The 17,983-nt window shown below is 47.7% G+C and overlaps 1 long non-coding RNA gene across 5 annotated transcripts; it reads right to left on the bottom strand.

The window, feature by feature from the left end:
• Positions 1-727: 727 nt before the first annotated feature.
• Positions 728-16,030, bottom strand: LOC132218616 (uncharacterized). Of its 5 annotated transcripts, none has more exons than XR_009449227.1 (3): positions 16,002-16,030; positions 2,311-2,510; positions 728-2,154 (listed from the first exon to the last, which is right to left on the bottom strand). It is a non-coding gene; the product is annotated as an uncharacterized LOC132218616 (long non-coding RNA). The 5 variants fall into 5 exon arrangements; XR_009449225.1 differs by lacking the exon at positions 16,002-16,030 and adding an exon at positions 15,619-15,898; XR_009449228.1 differs by lacking the exon at positions 16,002-16,030 and adding an exon at positions 15,683-15,898.
• Between the last annotated feature and the right edge of the window lie 1,953 nt (positions 16,031-17,983).

Here is a 17,983-nt window from a genome sequence, read left to right as displayed (position 1 = left end):
AGGGCTAACGAAGAGGAAGGAAGCTGGGCTCTGCTGGGGCCTAGGGTCCGGAAGGGGCCCAGGCCTGCGGCAACGGTCACCCACGTGGAGGCAGGGAATCGGGCAGAGGTCACGTGCCCAGGAAAAAGTGAGTCTCCTGAAATGACTAAAGAAGCAGGTGGCAGGGGGTGGGCCGGGGAGGAGGGGGAAGGGAGGCAGCATTTAGACCCACTCGGGAGCAGAGATGTAAGGGTGACGAGGATGGAATCTGAAAGTGTCTAAATAAAGAAAGGGGACCGTGTGGATGTTAGACAATCCTCGCCGGTGCCTGTTCTTTCATTTCCTCTGCGTCTCCTGGGTCAGTCGCCTTCCTGCACCCTTGAAGACGTCGGCGGCATTCCCAGGAAAATCAGAGCCAGAAAGCGGGGTGGGAGCCTTGGAAAGTCCCTCGCTTTGGGACGTCGCGGTTGGGCGGACACACTTGGTCCTGCTCCCCATCTGTTTGCTGGGGAAGAGGTGCCTGCTGGAAGCTGAAGGAAGGGCCGAGCCTGCAGCAGAAACACCAGGGAAACCAGAACCCTGGGGGAGAGCATGGTGGCCTGTGTCCCTGAGGGTCGTCAGCTGGTGTCCACCGGGGCCAGAGCAGGGCAGAGTGTGGACTCGGTAGAACCAGCTTGCCCGGGGTGAAACCCCAGCTCTGTCACTTACCACTCAAGGCTACATGACCCGGGTGGTTTTTTAAAGTTTCTCTCTGGAGATGTGAGGACTGAATGAGCTGAGAGGTGCAAGGACCCAGCACCCTGTAGACAGCCAGGAAAGGCGGGCTGTCTCCTTCAGCATCACCTGTGGTGCCCCAAGGAGATCTGACAGAGCAGAGGCGTGAGGACAGGTGGAGGCAGAACAGCAGGCCTGGGTCCCGCACGTGGAATGAGGTGCTTTCGCCCTCCCATCCTTGAGCAGCACCCTCAGCCCTCCTCCCTCACAGGCAAGGGAGGCAGGGGCTGGGTGTCGTCGGAGTGGAAGTACCTGTCTTGAATGCCTGCCAGTGGGAATTCAGGTTGGGGTGCTTAAACTCAGAGGGGCCCAGCTCTAAAACCCACTCCTCTCCCCAGGCCACCCAGGGCTCCCTTAAGACCTGAGTGAGTGTGGGGTCTCTGCCTGAGTTGGATAGATTGAGCATGGAGATAGCACTTTCAGTTCGGATAAAGGCTGAGTTGGAGACCTGAGTTTAGTTTGCGAGTCGAACGGGCCTGCAGGAGCTAGAACGGGACAGGTATCTGGCCGGCTCCCAGGTGAGTGGCAGGAGCAGGGGGGCGGGTGTTGGTATTCTTTGCTGAGCTGGGGAACAGTGAGGAGGGAGAGCTGCAGCCTGGGCAGTATGCTCTCGGGTTTGGACTGTGACCACAAAGCTGAGATCCCAAATGCCACGTGAGGCCACAGTGATGCGCAGACAACACTGGACGTGTGGCTCTCAGGAAAGCGATCGGTGCGGCGTGCGATGCGGCTGGGCCACATTTAAGATAAGGATGGCGGCCAACGTTCACCAGATCATCAGCATGTGAGAGAGATGACCACCCTCATTGATGGATGGGGACACTGGGACACGGACAGGATATGAAACAGGCTCCAACAACTCCTGAATGGCAGTGCGGGGAACCGGACCCCGGGCAGCGAGGCTAACGCATCTGCCTGCTTAACTGTCCCGCGACCCTGGAATGCTATAAGCGTGGGTGTGCCGGGCCCAGCCTTTCCTTTTACAAGTGAAGAAAAAAATTCATCAAGAATAAATCACTCACTTGAGGTCACCCCAGCTAGTTATAGCAGGGTTGGACCAGAATCCAAACCTCCTCACTTCCAGTACATTCCTTTCCCTCGGACATTCCATTTCAGGTTATTTAAACTTCTGTCCCCAGATTAGATATTATTAAATTTTTACAAATGCTTTTCCTCTATTTCTAAATTTGCAGTATATTTATAGTGGAAAAAAAGAGACCTATAAAAGCAAAGACATCAATATTATTAAGCAGACCCACCTGACTTCCACGTAAAGGAGCGTATTGTGGCGTCTCAGGGGGTAGAGAAGATGGGACAGTATCGTCATGTTTGCCTTTGATAATTTCTAGCAGGTGTTTCTGGGAAATGTCTGCTCTGGACTCATTGTAAGAACTCCGCTCCCTAGGATGGAGAGAAAATATTTCTTATTACAGGGGGACCTATTGGGGTGACTAGGAGGTCTTTCTTAGGTCAGATCATTCTATGTGACATCCTTGATGGCCTGGCACCCGTCCGCATTCCTCCCCCCTTCCTCCCTCCCTCACTTACCCACCTCACCTGGAAATTATGGAGGTGCATGGGAAAGAGAGGCGGTCTAGGCCTGCAGGAATGAGACACATCCTTTTACTTCTGAGCTGAGCTGATCAATTTAGATGAGCAGACGAGCTCTAATCAATTGTCTCGTCAGAAGAGCAAGATGTTTATCACACTCGAATATATTTTCACCACACTGTTCTTTCTCCAGCAGGCTTCTTGGACTAAAATAAAACAAGGCAGTTCCAAAAAATCATTTGGGTAAACAGAGTTGTTTATCTTGAAGGCTGTTGAGATGGCTCATTTTTTCCCTTTCTTCCCCATCTTGTCCAAAGTCATCAAGCCATCTCCCACTCACCATTCACATATCAATTATTTAGCATATTTATATCCAGAGTCATTCCAAAAATGAGTTGTTGTGGCTTCAAAGAAAAAAGCCCAGACTATAAAACCCACGGTATATGAACTCAAATAGGAAAACAGGTTGGAGAAGAAAATTAAAAACCAAATACTCATTTCAGTTGTTCCAAGGGAGCCTTCTGCCATATATACTTGAAGTGTTCTGCTGGTGGAGATGGAACAGGAAACAACTCTCTTTTGATCGGGGAAAGGGACACCTTGTGGGTGGTTTCGAAGAAAACTGAGTTTTCCTTGGTACTAAACTTTGAAAGAAACGTCTCCTACGGCAGACGGCAGAGAGATAGGCTGGAAATCCTGACAACAGTTTTGGCTCGGATCAGAATTTGTTCATAAAGGATTCGCATGACTCATCCCCACAGTGACTTCTGATAACAATTAGAAATCCTAGCACTGCACTTTAGCCCAGAGATGCTGAGTCACTGTGGGCAGTTGATCAGCTCTTGATCAAAGCACACTGACTCTCGCTGGCAAGAACTTTTGGAACCGAGTGCTGTTCCTAATGTATTGGCCCTTCTTCTATTTTGTGTCTTTGTTTGAACATATAAACACGTGTCATCAATGTTGCCATCCAAATCATTATAATTTTTTAAAATATATATATTTTTTATTGATTTCAGAGAGGAAGGGAGATGGAGAGAGAGATAGAAACATCAGTGATGAGAAAGAATCATTGATCACCCCACACTGGGGATCGAGCTCGCAACCCTGGCATGTGCCCTTGACCGGAATCGAATCTGGGACCCTTTAGTCCGCAGGCCGACACTCTGTCTCCTGAGACAAACCAGCTAGGGCCAAATCATTATGATTTTTATTTATTTTTTAAATATATTTTATTGATTTTTTTACAGAGAGGAAGGGAGAGGGATACAGAGTTTGAAACATCGATGAGAGAGAAACATCGATCAGCTGCCTCCTGCACACCCCCTACTGGGGATGTGTCCGCAACCAAAGTACATGCCCTTGACCGGAATTGAACCTGGGACCCTTCAGTCCGCAGGCCGACGCTCTATCCACTGAGCCAAACCGGTTAGGGTATCATTATGATTTTTAACAGGATGCAATTTAGGGTGAATCTTGTGATGTGCAACTACAGACCTCTCTCTATGGTCTAACCCACACTGGTTAGGGAGGGTTTTGGGGGATATGGTCATCCAGACTTGATTCCACTTAAATTAGTTCTCATCTGATCTATTTACTTATACCATGTCTCTGTTTAGAATGGAGTCAATGAGGCATACAGGATATGCATAATGTAAAATAGGGAAGTGTAAATGAAAAATCAGGACAGGACAACACATTCAATATGGCATCAGGACCAGGGTGAGAGGAGGGTGAGGTTGGACAGATTGAAGATATGTTGACAATGCAGTTCCGCTGTTGCTACAAATGGGCTGCTGATTTGCTTTGGGCTCCCTGGACGGGACGGGCAACGCTCACTTTTCCCCTTTGGTCCATAGGCGTCTTGCTGGAACACCACTATGCTGTTCCCATCATTCCCCAATCTGTAGCCCATTCCCACTGGGGAAAGCTAACTAAAGATGATACCTTTTGCTCCTTGTGACCTAACAGGAGCCTCCAGTGGCCTTCAGTTCCATTCGTGAGAGCTCTTGGGGCATCTTGGCTCTGTGCTGCTCTTCCATTCTTGTGTCTACCCCAGGCTTCACTGCCTGCTCAGAGTCTGTCTCCCTCATTCATAACTTGAGCTCACCCCGGGCTTTGCTTCATCGTGGGTCTGATTCCACCATGGGGCTTTTTTAAAAATTTTTTTCTCCAGATTTGGCCACCTCTCCTAGCCAGCTCGAGTGGCTGTTTCCAAGAGTGACAGTCTGGCTGCTCCGGGGCATCACTGTATATCAGGCCATGTCACAATCGGCCTGTCTATGGAGTGGTGGCCTGGGGCAGGTCCTCCAGTGTCCCTGGTCCAGTCTGCCAGGTGTTAAGTCCCATGGTCCAAAGTATGAGCCAGGGGGTGGGGCGGGGATGTGGAAGGAGCTGTGGGTGAAAATGTTTTCCTTGCAAAGAGGTTTAAGTCTGGCAAGCAATCAAGGACCTCGTGTCTTTGTCCTGGTGGGGGGTTGAGCTTGGGCATAGCAAACCAGCTGCCTTTTTGCTTCTGCTGCCATTGGTTTGCAAAATAAAGACCTTTGTCTTTCTGAAAATCTTCTTTTCTGAGTTGTTCAAGTCATTCTCCTTGGAAGTGTGTCAGGTTTTGGGAAGCCCTGCATAGCAACCCTTTTACATGTATTAGGCATATGGATTTCTAAATGTATTGCACTATAACCCTCTTCCCACTTTTCTTGGTTAAATGCCATATTGATTTATAATCTGTGGAGCAAGTCCTTTTAGACCTTTGCTACTCATATTGAGGTCAGCATGGGCATTGCCTGGAAGCCTGTTGGAAATGCAGAACCTTAGCCTCACTTGGATCTACTGGATCAGAACCTCATTTTCACAAGTTCTCCAGCGTGTGCCTCGGTGTGAGAAGCACGACCTGTACTGCCAACCTTGGGAAGTGCTGAATGATTCGCAGGGATTGGGCCTTCAAGAGGTGATGTGACTTGCCTGCATCCCCCAATGGGTCAGGAATAGATCTGGAATCAGAATCCGGGTGTCCTGAGTCCTAGTCACATTCTCTTCCCAGCACCCCATGATGTCTCCTCATCTAGGAAATGAGGAGGCTCGATGAGATCATTGTCAGGACATGTGATCAGCATGATCTGGATTTATCATCCATAGTCGCTCTGGAGAGTGCAAGAGGATACCATGAACTACTGAGCACAAGAGATGCAAAGAGCCCCAGGTGATCACTCTGTATACCTGGGTTTTTTTCTGCTTTACAGAGCCCTCTCACGTCTGTCAACCAATTTAAACAGCACAAGTAGCCAATGATTAGATGATCTGAAAGTGCTAACTATTCAATAAAATCTTGCTCTCAAGTAACCACACACACAGTCACACACACACAGTCACACTATCTCATCTTAGCAGATAAATCACGATCTAACCTGATTAAGGAAAAAAGGGAGAAAGCCCAAATCAACAAAATATGAGAATGGGGAAAGGGTCGCAGATACACACACATTTAAAGCAATTCTGAAATTACTTTGCCTAACTGTTTCCAAAGCGTTTGATCACCTGGATGAAGCGGGTGGCTTCCCCCTTCCACACACCACTGCACAGGCCCAGCTGGAGCTGCAGGCTGCATGTCATGGCTTTCTGCCAAGTCATTTCCCTGTGAGTCAACTCGACTTCAGGGTTTGGTTTCTGAAACTGCTATTCCAGGGCTTTAATTCTGAGCTAAGATGTCTGGGTAGCTTGGCAGGAACTGGGCTCTTCCGCCCGGGTGGGAACCAGATTATCTGGAGAGTTGTTCACATAATGCCCCGCTTATGTTAATGCCCACCCACCCTTTTCTGACATCTGCTTTATCTGCTGCCCGCCAGTAGCCCAGCTCTAGAAATGAAAAGCAAGCATGTGTCCGATTCTGAGAATCCTGAGTGTTAGACCTCAGAGGTCCCATCTTGTCATCTCATCATCCACCCCCCCCCCCCACTTTTAAAAAAGTTTTAATTTATTTTAGAGAGAGAGGAAGGGAGAGCGAAACATCGATCAGCTGCCTCCTGCACCAGGGATCAAACCCACAACCTCGGTATGTACCCTGACAGGAATCGAACCAGCAATCTTTTGGTGCACAGGACGACACTCAACAACTGAGCCACACTGGCCAGGGCTCACCCCTCCTTTTATAGATGAAGAAATGGAGAGTAAGGAGTGGGAGGTAACTGTCAAGTTGAGACTATTTTCATTCCAAGTTGTGTGCTCTATTGCACTATCTTTAATAATACTAATATTAATAACAACCGATATCTACTGATTTGTTTACTCCATCTCCCCTTAACAACTCTATGAGGTAGGCAATCATTGCATCATGCCCACTTTACAGAAACAGAAGCACAGAGAGGGTAAGTAACTTGCCCCCAAACACATAGGTAGGTAGTAAGTAGGGGTTGGGATCTGACGCCAAGTAATCCGCTTGCATGCAGAGCCTGTATTCTCAGCTCCACTTACTACTCCAACAGCTCTCTTATTATTTGGACATGACAGGACAGATCGCTCAGATGATGTCTGTAACAGAGCAACCAGGCATGGCGATCTTTAGAGTCTCAGAAGACATGAGAAGCTATGGTTTATCCAACATTCAGCACATGTCTGCCCCGGTTACAAGAGCTTTTACAAGCATTAGCTCAGTAATCTCAAAACCAAAACCACCCCTCTTCCCTCCCCCCCAAAAAAACACCCAACCCCAAACAAAACACACAGGAAGAGGGTGCAGTATCCTCACTGATCAAATGGGAAAATGAAGGCCACAGAGTTTCCATATCTCCATTGAGATCCAACAGCTAAGTGGCAAATCCAGCGTTCAGAGCCAGCCCATCGGGCAGGTGAGCATTCATCTCAGCCAACTACGCTCCACTGCCAACTGACTCGGTTATTCATTCCGTCCTCACCACCGGTCAGGCAGGTGTCATTTCCCACCCACTCATTTGCTTTTCTCTGGTTAGATGAGGAAACTGACCTGCTTGTGATGCTTAAGTTACTTGCTAACGGCCATCCAGTGACTTGGTGGCAGGTCAGCCAGGGACCCAAAGCCCGTGTGAACTATTTGCACTTGTCCAGGCTTTAGTGCTGTGGGCCAGGCTCGCTCTCGGCAACAGATCCTCCCACTGGCGGGTCTCACCTGAGGCTCTGCCGCGTCACAGCGGAGCCACACACCGCCCCCTGGCGGCAGGTGGGCGCAAGCACCGCACACGCTGAAAAGCTCGCGGCGCGGCTCGCTGATTGGCTGGCGCGATTCCAGCTGCTTTCCCAGGGGCAGGAGCTCAGCGCTAGTAAAGAGGCGCCCCTGCCCACGCTCTCCAGGTCCCCCAAACACCCCTTGGAGTTAAGGGCATGCGAGGCACGCTGGCCCTTTCACTTGCGGGCCTCTCCTCTTCTCTCCCTGTGGTGTTCTGGTTCTGAATTCATCCAGGGTCCAGGATGACAATCCGGCACCAAGGCCAGCAGTACAGGCCGAGGATGGCATTTCTCCAGAAGGTAAGCTGGTCTGCCACCTGGGCCTGGGGGTGCGCAGGGACCTAACTCTGAGAAGTGTCCGCGGAGATGCTGGAGGCACAGAGCGGGAAGAGCATCCCTTGTGGTCTTGGATGACAGATACGTGGTGTAATGACAACAGTATCTGCTTAGGTTTCTATGCTGCCTGTAGGTCTTGAAGAATCGGCACTGCCTGGCCAGAATACTGGAGGTGAAGAGCCTGTGCCGGGAGCTCCCTCTCCTCTGGGGCGTCAGTTTCTCAGAGGCCCCTGTAGCCTAGGACTCGGTGGCCCACAGAATGCACCCTGGGCCGCCCTCCTTTCTCTGACTCACTTTCCCAAACCACTGCTGCCACTTGTCAGGATCAATCCTCCCACCCACACTAAGAGGTCATGATCCCATTTTACGGGTAAGGAAGCAGAAGGAGCAACCCCGGAATGTTGTGATACAGTGACACTGGTCTCACTACACTGGGAGAAACAAAGTACAGAGCGCTGTGGGAGGGAGCTTCTACGACTGATTCCGTGTGAGGAGTAGGGGGAGAGAACCTCCAAGCTGAGACTGAAGGATGCTGGGGCTTCTGTGGAGAACGGGCAGAAGGAAGACCCCGCGGTGGGGGCAGAGGGTGTGCCGGGGCAGAGGTGTGTGCCAGTCTGGTGTGTTCGAAGCAAGCTGTTCGCAGGTGCTGAACAAAGGTGGATCATGAAGATCTCCTATGCCTTCAAAGGTGGTCCAATGTTCCCCAAAGGAAGCCATTCAGGAATTTGGAGCAGGTGAGTGATGTAGTCAGACTCAAGTTCAACAGATTACTCTGATGTGAGTCAGAGGACTAGTTGGGGTGTCTTCTTTTTTTAAAAAAAAAAATACGTTTTTTATTGATTTTAGAGAGAGGGAGAGAGATAGAAACATTGAGACATCGATGAGAGAGAAACATTGGCCGTCTCCTCTGCCATCTGCCTCAAGATCCTCCTCACGTTCTTCAAGATGCAGCTAAACCACCACCAAATCTTCCAGAATCCCTCCGTGATGTCCCACTAGGAGACAGTAAATGCCTGCACTCAGACACTCCCTCTACCCTCCAGGTGTCTGTCGTGGCACCTCTGATGTGCCATTGCGTTGGTGTATGTGGCTGTCTCCTACCACTTGACTGGAAGCCACTTGTCTTAAATGTCTTTGCTATCCCAGCGTCTATGAATGTCTGACACATAGTAGGAGCTCAATAAATGTTTGTTAAGTGGAGGAATGTATAAATGACACAAGCAATTCTAAATCCGCCTAAGCCTCGTTAAGATCCCTACTCTTTGTAGGCCTTGCTAAGCCCAACTCGCTCCCTAAGGAGAAGAGGAAAGCATTTTGGAGAGCTGGAGGATCTTTCTCTCCCCCTCCCTTTCTTCCCCCTACAGGTCAGGGCCGCCAGGAAGGACAGAGGAGATGACAGGCAGGAACTGGAACAGAGCCTGTGGATGCTGAGGTCACAGGTGGCAGGCTACCTAGTCATGCTCTTGGCTCCACGGTGTGTCATCAGCTGGCTCCCTCCGGCACAGCTCCTGGACTGTGGATGCGCCATCTCTTTCCACCACATCTTAAACAAGCCCAGAACCCCTCCCCAGTGGGGTGCCAGTCACCAGGCCTTGCAACAGAAATCAGAGGCAGCGGCAGTGTGGCTGATGGGCCTATCTGGTGTCGCACTGGGCAGAGGCCCAAGGTAAGTCTCATATGTAAGCTCCTTGGCTTATTAACCCTGCCACTAGAACCATGCAGAAACACTACTTCTTTAATATGACCTTTTCTCCTTTCCCCCTTTTTGATTCAAACTAGCCTCATCCATACAATGGGGTAAAGACAGTCTATATGGTGTTAGGAAAACTGGACAGATATGCACAGAAAAATGAATTGAGACCACCTTCTTATGCCATACATACACAAGAATAAACTCAAAATGGATTAAAGACTTAAATGTAAGACTTAAATGTATTAAACCATAAAAATCATAGAAGAAAACATAGGCAGTAAAATCTTGGACATTTCTCATAGCAATATTTTTTTTGGCTATATCCCCTAGAGCAAGGGAAACAAAAGAAAAAAATAAACAAATGGGACTACATCAAACTAAAAAGTCTTTGCACAAAAGGAAACACTAATAAAATGAAAAGACAACCCAATGAATGGGAGAACATATTTGCCAATAATATATCTGGTAAGGGGTTAATGTCCAAAATTTATAACTCATACAGCTCACCTAGCCTGGATTGCTCAATGGTTGAGCATCGACCTATGAACCAGGAGGCCACAATTCGATTCCCAGTTAGATCACATGCCTGGGTTTCGGGCTTGGTCCCATGTGTGGAGCGTGTAGGAGACAGCTGATTGATGATTCTCTCTCATCATTGATGTTTCTATTTCTCCCCCTACCTTCCTCTCTGAGATCAATAAAAATATATTTTAGAAAAATAAAGAAAAAAAAGAATTATATAGCTCAGCACCAAAAACATAAACCAAATTAAAAAAGGGGCCAAGGACCTGAATAGACACTTTGCTCTAAAGAGGACATACAGATGGCCAATAGACATATGAAAAGATGCTCAAGTCACTACTCATCAGAGAAATGAAAATTAAAACCACAGTGAGATATCACCTCACATCTGTCAGAATGGCTACCATCAATAAATCAACAAATAACAAGTGTTGGTCGGGATGTGGAGAAAAGGGAACCCTTGTTCACTGTTGGTGGGAATGCAGGCTGGTGCAGCCACTGTGGAAAGCAGTATGGAGTTAATCTCAAAAAATTAAAAATGTAACTGCCTTATGACCCAGCAATTCCGCTTTGATAATATATCCAAAGAAACCTGAAACACCAATTCAAAAGAACAGATGCACCCCTCTGTTCACTGCAGCATTATTTACAACTAGAGGCCCGGTGCATGAATTCATGCACAGGTGAGGTCCAGCCGGCCCACCCCGATCCCCCACCTGCTGGTTGAACTCCTGGTCGAACTCCCCGTCGAGGGGACAATTTGCATATTAGCCTTTTATTATATAGTATAGCTAAGATCTAGAAGCAGCCAAGTGCCCATCAGTAGATGAGTGGATAAAAAAAAATGTATGGTACATTTATACAATGAAATACTACTCGGCCGTAAAAAAGAATGAAATCTTACCTAGACAACAGTATGGATGGACCTGAAGAGTATTATGCTAAGTGAAATAAGCCAGTCAGAGAAAGACAAATACCATAGGATTCACTTATATGTGGAATCTAATGAACAAAACAAAAACAAAACAGAAACAGAGTCATAGATACAGAGAACAGACTGACAGTTGTCAGAAGGAGGGGGCTTGGGTGAAAAGAGTGAAGGGATTAAGAAAAAACAATAACCCTCATACACACAGACAACAGTATGATGATTACCAGAGGAAAAGGGGGTAGGGGGGGTTGAAGAGGGTAAAAGGGGGATAAATGGTGATGAAAGGAGACTTGACTTTGGGTCGTGAACACAATGCAATATACAGATGATTACAGAATTGGACTCTTGAAACCTATATAATTTTATTAACTAACTAGAGGCCGATGCACGAAATTCGCGCAAGGGGCTCGGTCCTTGCAGCCCCAGCTTCATCTGCAAGGTCATTTGGTTGTTCAGTCTAATTAGCATATTAGCCTTTTATTCTTATAGATGTCACCCCAATAAACTCAATAAAAATTGAGATAAATAAAATTATTTAAAAAATGAAACAAACTGGCCTAGTCCAGCACCCTGGCGTACCTGCCTTCTCCCTTGCACGTCCACTCCCTTAATCTTTAAGCCCTCAGGATAATGAGGCCCTGGTTGCTGGCCAGCATTCAGCAATTCCAGGAACAAAGCCTCAGGCCTATTGACCACAGAGACAGTTTTAGTCAAAGATAACATCTAGGCCTCAGTTGTGTTTCAGCTCCAGACTCGGAAAAGTGAACCAACTCCACCGACCACATCCCTGTGAAACTAGCTGAAGCGAAATCAGGACCAGAAGCAATGATCACCTGTCCCTTACCCTGGCACCAGCACAATCAGTGGAGATCATGACCCTAACCCCCTTAGTCACCATGATTAATGATTCTCCCTCTATGTAACCCACCCCCTGGAAGCCACCAGAGAGCCATTTTCTTCCCTCTCACCTGTGACTCCGGGTGTGGTGCCATTTCCTTAAAAATAAAACTTTGCCCTGGCTGGTGTTGCTCAGTGGTTAGAGAGTTGGTACCGAAGAAGTCAAGGGTTGATTCCCACTCAAGGGCACGTAAGTGGGCTGCAGGTTTGATCCCTGGCCCCTGGTCAGGACTCGTGCAGGAGGCAGCCAATTGATGTGTCTCTTTCACATCGATATTTTTCTCTCTCTCTCCTCTCTCTATAAAGCAATGGAAAAAATATCCTCAGGTGAGGATTGAAAAGAATAATAAAATAAACCTTCATTTTCTTGGCTACAAACTCCTGTTGGTATTTAAGTGGGCTTGGATGCATGCAGGCAAGCAAACCCTTTAGTGTGGTAACACCGCCTGCAAACTGGAGTGGACTGCTATTTTCTTCCCTCTCTCCTTGCCTTCGCTGTATGGGAACACTTTCAGATTTCACCCAGGAAGCTTCTAAGGTTTTGAACCAACAAGGGGGGCCACAGACACTTAAACTTATATAGAATGAAACATATTGAATGAAATCAGTCATCAATAGAAAGGACCCTAGGGATTTTGTGAAGACCCCAAATCCAAACTGGGTGACTGGGGTGCAACTTCAGGGAGGTAGACCTGGATAGGGACTGTAAACTGAAAAGCTTAAACCAAGTCTCAAGCATTGTAGTCTAGCTTGAGAAAGAATATGAGGAGCCCTAGCCAATCTGGCTCAGGGGATAGAGTGTCAGCCCTTGGACTGAAGGGTCCCAGGTTTGATTCCGGTCAAGGGCACCTACCAAGGTTGCAGGCTTGACCCCTTGCCTTGGTTAGGGTGCATACAGGAGGCAACCAATCGACGTCCCTCTCTCACATCGATTTCTGTCTGTCTTCTCACTCCCTTCCACTCTCACTAAAAAGAAAAATTTTTTAAAAAGAGAGGGGGGCGGGGGCGGGAGAGCATCTCTGAAAGGGATGAAGGCAAAATGACTTATTTTGCCCCTAGCACCACGGAAGAGAGTACTTTTCACCCATGGAAATGCTGTCTGGCCCATCTGACAGGTGTGTCTGTAGAGTGAAGACACCTGATGCCATTAAACGGGGACATCATTTTCATCGCTTTGATTCTAGACCAGGGGTGGGCAAACTTTTTGACTCGAGGGCCACAGTGGGTTCTTAAACTGGACCGGAGGGCCGGAACAAAAGCATGGATGGAGTGTTTGTGTGAACTAATATAAATTCAAAGTAAACATCATTACATAAAAGGGCACGGTCTTTTTTTTCTTTTTTTAGTTTTATTCATTTCAAACTGGGCCGGATCCGGCCCGCGGGCCATAGTTTGCCCACGGCTGTAATCTATACTGTAGTGTAAGAATCTGGACTCCCATTAACTTTCCTTCAAGAAGGAACGCACTGTTGGCAAATAAAATGATCCAACACTGGTAATTATATTTTTATATTTTTCACTAGAAAGGAATGAGCTCACATGTGAGTTTTATACATCAGTCCCTGTTGAGTTTGGTTAGCAAACTCAGTCTGTCCTCTGAAGCCTGCGTGTCTCTGTGAGCTAATGCCATTAGGTCTCTGGCCCTACGGAATGGAAGACCAGGCACTGGAACAGGACACTCCAACGTATTGTTACTGTCGTCCTTAGGCAGGTCTTGCTTGAAATTGCAAGTTTCTTTTTTTTTTTTTTACCTGGCCCGAAGGCAGAGGGAGGGAGGATGGGTGGAGGGGTTGGGAGGAACGGGGCGCGGGAAAGATCCGCCGGGGCCGCTGGCACGGCCAGACAGCAAGTTTCTAACATACTAAGAAGCTCTCTTTGACAGACACTTGTGCCAGACATGTGAAACTACCTCATTAAGAGCTTTTATTGTTACTTTGATTTTGAATGAAGTTCAAGATGATGCTTGTATTAAATTTTATTCTAAACTGTTAGGGCAAGTTTCCCATCAATGTCCCTTAATGTATACATACAACACACTTAAATGTATATGTGTATATATATATATATTTCTGGGAGGAAGGGAAAGGGAGAGATAGAAACATCAATGATGAGAGAGAATCATTGATCAGTTGCCTCCTGCACTCCCCACACTGGGGATCGAGCCCACAACCCAGGTGTGCCCTGACTAGGAATTAAACGGCCACCTCCTGGTTCATAGATTGACGCTCAACCACTGAGCCACGCCAGCTGGACACACTTAAGTGGTTTTAAATGACATTCTCTTTATAGGAGAAAATGCTAATTGTATCTTACTAAATTGGTCTCTTCTAGGAATCCATGAACAAACTTCCTAAGAAGTCTGTTTAAGAAACCCTGAATTATAGAAGTACCACTTGGAACAATTTATATATATATATATATATATATATATATATATATATATATATATATATATATATATATGTATGTATTTTAAATAATTACTTCCATTGTGTTAGTAATTATATGTTGGTGATATTTGCTCAATGATATTGAGACATCACACACTGTGCATGATGCATGTAGGAGGAACAAGAAGGGCTCACTTCCTTTTCCAACTGCTATAGGACTTGTAGTACTTCATTAATTACAGACCATTTTCTGCAATGTTTGTAAAATGGAAACTACCCTTAGTGAAACCCAGTCAGATGACTTTTAAGGAGCAGTTCTGAAATGTCTTTTGAGAAGTGAGAGTGCCTTCTGAGCAGATCTGAGCCCACCCAGGTAAGTGATTTCTTTATGTCAGCATTTCCCAAAAGAGGTTCTGGGAATACCCCTCGGAGAGAGACATGAATAGGGCGCTACTCAAGTGTCCCCAGCCACAACACTTGAGAAACACCAGGCTAATCAAAGTCAGAGGAGTTCCATTACTGCAGGGCTTCCCAGAACACATTCATAGTCGATTATTCACTGTGCGCAGAGACCGGAGTTCAAATCCCAAACTCATTTGTCCACCGTTCACTTCCCCTTCAGGAACACATGATGGTAAAAGCTTCTTTAAATGAAATATTCCCCCAACACAATCTTTAAAATAGTGTCCGAGAGAGTAAATTCGATTTGTAAAAGGACACATCCCACTGCACCACCACACAGGGTAGGCCAGGATGGCAGGTATCCTCATTTCTTCTTTTTTTCAATCTATATATTCATTGATTTCAGAGAGGAAGGGAGAGGGAGATAGAAACATCAATGATGCCAGAGAATCATTGATCTGCTGCCTCCTGCACGCTCCACACTGGGGATCGAGCCCACAACCCGCTCATGTGCCCTGACCCGGAATCGAACCCGGGACCCTTCCGTCCGCAGGCCGAGGCTCTACCCGCTAAGCCAACCCGGCCAGGGCGGGTCCCCTCACTTCAATGTTGAGGAAACTCCAGTTCAGAAAGTTCAGGCAGTTGGCGCCTATGGCCAGTGGCTACCCTGGAAAAGAACCCAGCCCAGTACATATTCTGCAAATAATCTAAAAGCGCGCAAGTCCCATTTCTCCTGGGTACGAGAACTTGATTCTAAGCCCCCCGCCCCCCAAGGAGGGCATTCTGACCCCCTGCACCCCAGTACCTCCATCCTTCCAAATGGCACTCTGCGTGTTCCCCTTGTGTCCCATTCTTCTGCCAGGGCCACAGTTCCTCATCGTTTAACTTAACTCCTCTCTCCCCTATCTGGCCACAATTCAATACTAACATGCATTTTTTTTAGTTACCTGATTTTTAAAAATGGGCAAGTGGGTCGTTCTCTCAGATACTCGAAACAGGCCCTAAAATCACCTGTTTTGATATTGGAGCATCACCATTATTTTCTACGAGCCAGATGGCCTCGAGTAGTTATAAGGAATACGTCCGCTGCGCGGGGTACTCGAGGGGCCGATCCCGAGGCATCACTTGGGCTGCAAAGTGGCAGCTCCGTGACTCCTCCCTTTCCGCCCCTCAAACCCGCCGCACGTGGGTCCGAGGAGCAGGCGCCTCGCAGGGCTCCAAGCTCGACTTCTGCGTCCACGCCCCCGTCTCACGCCCCTCCTTCTCCCCCCCCTCCACCGCTGGCCCGGAACAGGTTGTAGAAGGAAGCCAGCCTGACGCCTCTGGATACCTGTGAACGCCGCGGGCTGGGCGGGCGGGGCGGAGCCGGAAGTGGGCCGCCGCCGGAAGTCGGCCCCCAGGGAGCCTGCGTTTCCTCTCTAGGCGTGTGGAGGGATCCGCACCTCTATGCTCTAGCCCCGGCGCGGCGCAGTGGCTGGTGGGAGGGGCCCTGCGCCTGCGCGGTGGAGCGCGGATACAGGCCTTCGGGACTCTTGCTCACGCTTTCATACCCGAGCGCACCCGGCGGCGCTACTGGCAGAGTCGGCAATTGCTCGTATGGAGATTTTAAAAAACGGAGGTGCAGGAACGCGATAGGGCACCCCAAAACTCCTCAGCAGTTTTTGGCTTGCGCACATGCACTCCTTTTTATTGACATGAGGTCTAACTTTCATGCAATAACGCTGCTAAAGTGACTCCGTTTTTTAAAAAGTTTTACATTTGAAGTACCTTTTGAACTTGAACCCCAGGCTGGGGCCGCCCTGCTGCCCTTGTGTCTTCAGACACCGCTCTGCAGTGATGAATGGCGCACTGTCCTCCCCTCACCCGCAAGGCCCCAGTGGCTTCTCTGTTGATCCCCAGGTTCAAGTTAACCAACTTTTAAATACTCTCTTATTTGAATTTTCTACTCTAAAAAGAGAAAGAAAATTATGCAAATATAAATACAGAACCTAGTAAAATTAGAATGGTCTAGGTCTAAAAAACGTAATGGCCTCCAACACACATAAGGGTGTGGCAAAATTAGTTCATTCTGGGCAAACAATGTAACTATGAAATCCCGTTGAAAAACGACTGGACATTAGTTCAAAAACCATCGACTATGTTTGGGCTCTGACCCATGAGAGACCATCTGTGGAAAACGTATCCCAAGCAGACAATCCAAAAGAAAGGACAAGCTACATTTCTGAAGTGCTTCTACAGTGGACAACTGCTGATTTTGCTTGTCCAACTTCCAGGTTTTTTACTTAATTTTAACCCTGATTTTTTTTTTTTTTTTTTGGTAGGAAGCCAGCTAGCTCTCAATTCACTTTGGAGGTGAATACGTGACTCAGGCCTGGCCCATCAGAACATTTCAGCATAGCCCTGGCCAGTTTGCTCAGTGGCTAGAGAGTTGGCCCCAGCACCAAAGGGTCTCGGGTTTGATTCTCCGTCAAGGGCACATACCTCAGTTGCAGGCTCAATCCCCAGCCCAGTAGGTGTAGCAACCAGTGGATGTGTCTCTCTCACATCAATGTTTCTCTCCCCCTCTCTCTCCACCCACCTCCCTTCCACTCCATCTAAAAGCAATGGGTGCCAGGCTGGGCGTGGCTCAGTGGTTGAGCATGGACCTATGAACCAGGAGTTCAGGGTTCCATTCCCCGTCAGGGCACATGCCTGGGTTGCAGGCTGGATACCCGGATCCCTGAGTGGGGGGGGGCGAGGAGGAGGAGGGTGTGCAGGAGGCAGCTGATCAATGATTCTCATCATTGATGTTTCTATCTCTCTCCCTCTCCCTTCCTCTCTGAAATGAATAAACATATATTAAAAATAAATAAATAAAAGCAATAGAAAAATATCCTCAGGTGAGGGTATATATATATATCCCGGTATGGCTTGGAGGAAGATATGATGTCTGAGTCTGCCTGGTCCCAATCCTGGCTCTGCTGCATCCTAAGTGCATGAACTTCCACTTGCTACTTATCTGATCTGAGTCTCAATTTACGCATTTGTTCAATGGGTATATTAATAATAGACATCTTCCTCATAGGGTTATAGCGAGAACTAAATGAACGGAGCAGGTATCCTAACACCTCCTGGTATGTGTGTATTATCATTATTTCCTGCCTCCATTGCCTCTGAACAGGCTCTTACCACCTTTCCTTTCTTCACTTTTTTTTTTTTTTTTTTTTTTGCCTTCCACATACTCCAGTATCATCGCCTTGCATTACTCCCAGAATTATATTTTATATTTTTCTTCCCTACTGGGAATGCCCTTGTAGTGTAAGCCCTGTTCCC

Source organism: Myotis daubentonii, chromosome 16 (assembly GCF_963259705.1).
Source record: "Myotis daubentonii chromosome 16, mMyoDau2.1, whole genome shotgun sequence".
In the NCBI taxonomy this organism is placed as follows: domain Eukaryota; kingdom Metazoa; phylum Chordata; class Mammalia; order Chiroptera; family Vespertilionidae; genus Myotis; species Myotis daubentonii.
The sequence above is the reverse complement of the archived record's forward strand: the minus strand, read 5'-3'. Positions and strand labels throughout refer to the sequence as shown.